This window comes from Camponotus vicinus, unplaced genomic scaffold (assembly GCF_025532165.1).
Source record: "Camponotus vicinus isolate PSW18456_S1 unplaced genomic scaffold, iyCamVici1.0 SCAF_11, whole genome shotgun sequence".
In the NCBI taxonomy this organism is placed as follows: domain Eukaryota; kingdom Metazoa; phylum Arthropoda; class Insecta; order Hymenoptera; family Formicidae; genus Camponotus; species Camponotus vicinus.
The window spans coordinates 1,434,002-1,440,001 of record NW_028141947.1 but is presented as its reverse complement, the minus strand read 5'-3'; positions in this window follow the sequence as shown (position 1 = coordinate 1,440,001).

Genomic DNA, 6,000 nt, shown 5'->3' with positions numbered 1-6,000 from the left:
GAATTATTGTTAAATAATGTTGCCTATATTAATATATGTCGTCGAGATTATGCATAATAAATATACCCTGTGCGGCCGTTTATTTTCTCGAAGCATGTTCATAAATTTTAGCTAGTTTACCATCGCTATTACCATATTTTATGTGCCCCGTGTAACATTTCCATAGAAATTGACACTCCTTTAACGTGATAATTTAATTATTAATGTACGTGTTATGCTAGAAAAAGAGGAAAATTCGCAGCCACATATGACCGCATCGGGAACGAGAAGATTGAATAAAGCAGCGACACGAGGTCGATAGGCGTGAACCTCGGAATTACGATGTATAATCGCTCGTTTCTCGCTGAGGTGCGCGACGTCGGCGACAGGTGCGTGTTACGAGGCCGCGTAAAACGTGGACGTATCTTATTTCCCGTTCATCTTCTTCTTCTTCTTCTCTTCTGGGTCCGTTCGACTACGTCTATGGCATTCGAAAGGGTGGGGATCATTCGCAAATACCGTTACCGAGCTCCTTCTGCAGCCATCCCAGCATCTCCTGGACCACTAGTGTGCGATCTTCCTTCGGGATTCCCTCCCTCCCATCTGCATCCAAAGTTTTTATTCAATTTTCCTCTACTATCCTTTTCACGAAAATAAAATTTAATTAATTAAATTCATTATCCAAAACAATTGTATTAAAATTCTGATAAAAATTATTAATAATTATTGTTGGAATCAAATGCGTATAAAATTTACTATTTATTATTTATCAAAAAATACTTGTTATTAAATTTTTGATAAAATCATTGTAAGGTTTTGATAATGAATTTTGCTTGGAGATTGGCTGAAAATTTTTTTATATTTTAAGACACAGTGAGATTGCATTTTGCACAGTGAGATGAATAATTCAATAATGACGCGATTGTTTTCTAATCTATTGCTCTAAAAAAAATATATCTTTTACGTAAGAAAGGTTTTTATACAAACGATAATATTACTTATGAAAATAATAGAAATATAAAAAAATTTTACAGTAAAAAATAATAAAGAGAAAATAATATAAATGGAGAAAATTCTGACTAAAATATTAAATAATCTATTTTCAAATCTTATTCCGTATGCGTAACATATTAGGTATTATGTATTATTCATAAGTGACGTAAGCCAAATTTTTGCTTTCTAGAATATCTTGATTTACATTATTTTACAAACGAGTAACTCGAACAACAGTGCGTACATCGACGTCCTCGGCCGAGGAAAGCTGGGAAGAGAAAAGAGAAAGAGAGAGAGAGAGACGTTCGTTTAAAAATAAACTTAAAATCACATTAGCGAACGAGAAATGCGGGCCATCAACCGCGTGGAAATCCCGTATGTCGAGGTCTCGCGACTGACAACTATGCATATATGTACATACACGATCACCTGAAGAGAGAGAGGAGCCTTATCACCTATATCGGCGCCGCTTTTACGGGCGTCCCGTCGAAATCGCGCTTATGTGTGACCGTGAATGCGTACGAGGAGGATCGCGACGAGACAGGGGGAAAAAAAAGTCATCGTTATACCCATCCCCACTATATTATTTACGGAGTTTCTCTCCTTTCACCAAGCGTCGGAGTCCATGGGACCCATATTCCGGCGACCTCACCTCTCGCGATTAGTCGCCGGGAAGATACGACGGTGGCCGGCCACCAGTCGACGAGTTGTTGACCAAGGAATCGAGGGAATAAAATTAGAAGCCCATCAAAAGTCATCGCAATTAAGTGTGAGCGGTTTAATCGCGACGATTGACGTGGGTAAAATATGCAATAATTATGCACGATTTATGAATTTCAAACGTACCTTCGTATTTTCCTGTGACAGATGCGTTCGGTAACTGTTGGGGAAAAAAAACGCTACGTTAAATTCCCGTGTAGTTCCGTTAAAAATTGCGGTGGTTAAGCGTAAACGCACCGTGATGCCGTTTGACCGTGCGATCGTCGACGTGAAAGATAATATATCATACGTCATTTTCAAATATACTGTTTTCTACGATTTGTTTGCTGCATCGCAAATTACCATTAAAGAGCACGATCGTCAAATGCCATTCTATTTGCATGGTGCACGCCAAATAAGTAATAAAAGAGAGGCGCGTGTAAATATTTTAAATATTTACATACATTATTCGAGTAACGCTTCTTTATTTCATAAATTCACCGGACAAGGCCGTTCGTCGAGGTCGTATAAATCAAACGTTGACAAATTAGGAACATTGGGTGTCCACGTGCGACCTACGCGTTGATCATGGGCGGTATTATGTAATATGTAACGCGATGAATTAAGCCACACGTGGGCTGTCGTCTTAAAAGAGAAGGGGCAGTTGTTACGGTTTTAGAAAATTATAAAGATTTAATATTTAATTTTCATTTTCTGTTTTAATTTTGCATTTTAATTATGACGACGTACAGCATTGACATTTTTTTCATGCTATGATTTATTCATACATTATATTGGTCCATTTAGATTGCAATAATAATTCGCATATTTTATATATTTACAGTCGTATTATTACCTTACTATCATGTCTAAAAATTATTCATTTATAATAATTATCTTATATATACAGAGTGTTTCTAAATAAGTGCGAAAAATTTTAGGAGATTCTTTATCGAAAATTAAGGGGGTTTTTCATATAAACATATACTCTTCCAAAAATGGGGGTAAAAGTTAAGTTTTTATTTTTTTCTCAAATTTGGAACAAGTTAAAGAAATGAAATTAAGTGGATATTTTCTACTAGTAAAAAGGTTATTTATTAATATTTTTTTCCACGAAATATGATCATCTAAAAATAGCTTATAATATAATTCGTCGAAATATGATCATCTAAAAATATGCATTAAAAAGTTTGATTTATTTAGAAACTTTTTTATTTCCTTTATTTTTTTCATAAAATCAGTAGTTTTCAAGAAAAAAAATAAAATACGTTATCGTGCACGATGCTAAATAGCATAGGTTTCGAAGAAGTTAAATTTTAAAATAAAAATGAAATTAGAGTAAATGTTGGGAAAATTGGAACAAAAACAAAATTATAATAAAAACCTGAAAACTTAAAAAATAAAAACCTAATTTTTACCTCCATTTTTGGAGGAATGTAACTCCACAGGGAGGGAGTATATGTTTATATGAAAAATCCCCCTTAATTTTCGACAAAGAATCATCTCCTAAAATTTTTCGCACTTATTAAGAATCACCCTATATAAATAGATAGCATTATTTATAATTATCATAAAAAAATTGTTTCTTATTTCATAATTGCATATTTTTATATTGCACTTAATAAAAAAAAAAGTTATTATTTAGTAATTATTATAATATATCTAGCAATAATGGAGAGAAAATATCGAAATTATTATTTTATATGCAATCCAAGAAATTAACATTTGATAATTACTACCATTGATGATGATGATTTAATTAAACATTCCATATGTAATATGCATGCGAATTTCTAAATTTAATTAAAAATTCCGCATGTGATACGAGTTCTCGACGATTCAGCTGTTTCACGATGGAAGTCGCTCTTTACGCACGGACGCTCAATACCGATTTATATAGTCCATCGATACCGATTCCGATCGGCCTCGTCTTCGATTCGCTTGGCAAACAGTTATGCGACCGACCAGCTACTGGGCCGCGAGGTTTAATAACGCGCGAGTTACGGTAGATTTAGCGCGCGATAACATCCGGCAAAATCGTTAACGTCGCGTATGCATCCGCAGCATACCCGGTGTCTCAAAACTTACGCATTTCCTCCTAACTGAGGATTGTTCGATAGTTCGAATTAGTCGCCAATGCTTTCTCAACAAAGATTCGATAGGACAAATTTTTTTTGTATATTGAATGTATAAAGTGAGATCGAATTTTAATATAATTGATCAAATTAATTGATTAAAGTCATAAGAATAAACGTAAAAGAGAAACTTTTTTTTTATTTAATATGTAATCACATAACATATATATATATAATTCGATATCTATTGATTTAGAATCTGTTCAGAAACTGTTTACATTTTTAGTTTTTTTCTCTCCATAAATTTTATTTATATTTATTTAATATAATAATTAAATTCTCTCTAACTGTGTGAAATGATGTATATAATATTGGAGATGAAATATTAAACTTTAAATATATTCAAAAATTATTACTTTAATTCAGATGTATTTTAATTATTTAATTAATTTTATTTATTTTTAATCCAAACTTATAAAAAATTACGTATATAAATTACATATTTTTTTTATTATTTTGTGCATATATAAAAGTGTAAAATGAAGTTCTCTCTTTCTCGCTTCCCTCACACACACACACACATATATAGATATATTTATTTATTTATTTGTTTAGAGAAAAGTATAAAATAATAATTCTTATCTATGTAAACGTTATGCATTACTATGGGTTTTGTGATTAACATGTTAAACTTTACTTAAACACGATGTTTATATCATAATAAAAAAATGTTACAATTTCCTATAGGACGAGAAATACCGATCTCGTAATTTTTCTAATTGACCGAGTTAACTCTTGTATATCCTATTTACACCATATTTTTCTCTCATAAAGTGTATAACATGTGCCGTTGCTCTCTCGCGGTCGAACAAATTGCTATAATTGCATTAAGAAAAACTCAGTTCACGAATTGATTAACATACATACATGTACAAAGTAAAATTTCAGTAATCTGCAGTTTATGTAACGAATATAATAATTACGCTTTTAAAAGTTCACATTGATCAGAGGATTAGAAAAGAGAGATCGCAAGACAATATTTCAATATTTCCTTATCTTTGCGCAAGACAAAGATCATAGACGATAATAAAACGATATCTCGCTCTATCTTTGCACAAGAGAAGAGAAGTGATTTTTTTGCCGCGACGCTCGATGCATGAACATTGACGAATCCTTACCGCGTCTTCCTATTATATAAGAAGGAATCCGTGTAACTGATTCGTCTACTTGATGGTTAGGTGTACAACGTTATGAAATTATAACGAAGTCGCGATACGGTATCGCGTACGATTCGTAAGAGTTCGAGTCCGAAACTGTATCCAAGGGTAATGGGGTGTTCAGGACGCGCCTGTTGGATTTTACGTTGGTCGGTTTAAACGACAGTTATGGATAACCTATCGTTACCTTCGAATCGCGCTTATCGCATTAGCGAGATGGAATCTTATTAAGTAGAGTGGAACGGAATTACGGTAACGCGAACACCTAGTCCGCCGTTACATCTAAAGGCCAACAGCTTATACTCTATGATCCTGCTCCCTATTTTTTTTTTGCTTTCGTAATTCCGCCGAGAATCGTCGACTCCGCCATCACTTAATAGCGTATAATTAAAGACATTAATGACTATATACCATTTTATCCTCTATTTTATATGAATCTTAAGTAATTGAGGATGCAAGTGCAAGACAAGACTTGGAGCGTTAAAACAAATTTAAATACGTAAAAATAAATTTAACTCTCTTGACGATTATCTTGTTATTGATTTTAAAAAAATATATATTTTAAATTAAAGTATATTTTGAGATGCATTGTATAAATTATATATTTAAAAAACTTATTATTATTAATTAATTATATATTTAAAAAATTATTTTAATCAAAAAAAAACTTTATTTATATTCAATCATCAGACATTTTTCAATATATTTTTTAGTATTAATATAATAAATTTGAATAATATTGAAGAGATCTGCGAGATAGAGTTAAATTAATTATGTATTTCTACATAATTTTTTCTCAATAATCTATTTCTTCGCTATTTTCTTTGCAATCTGTAACTATTTTATAGTTTATATTGAATTGGCATATCATGGGGTAGCATCAAAAATTTGAAATGACAGCTGAGTTTTTATTCCGATGTTTTCATGTTTAAAACACATTAATCAACTTGACGCCTTCTTTTCGCGGAAATTTCACTATTTATGAACATTAGCCGTGTCATGGCATATGTTTTTCAAAGACGTAGAGAAAGAGAGAA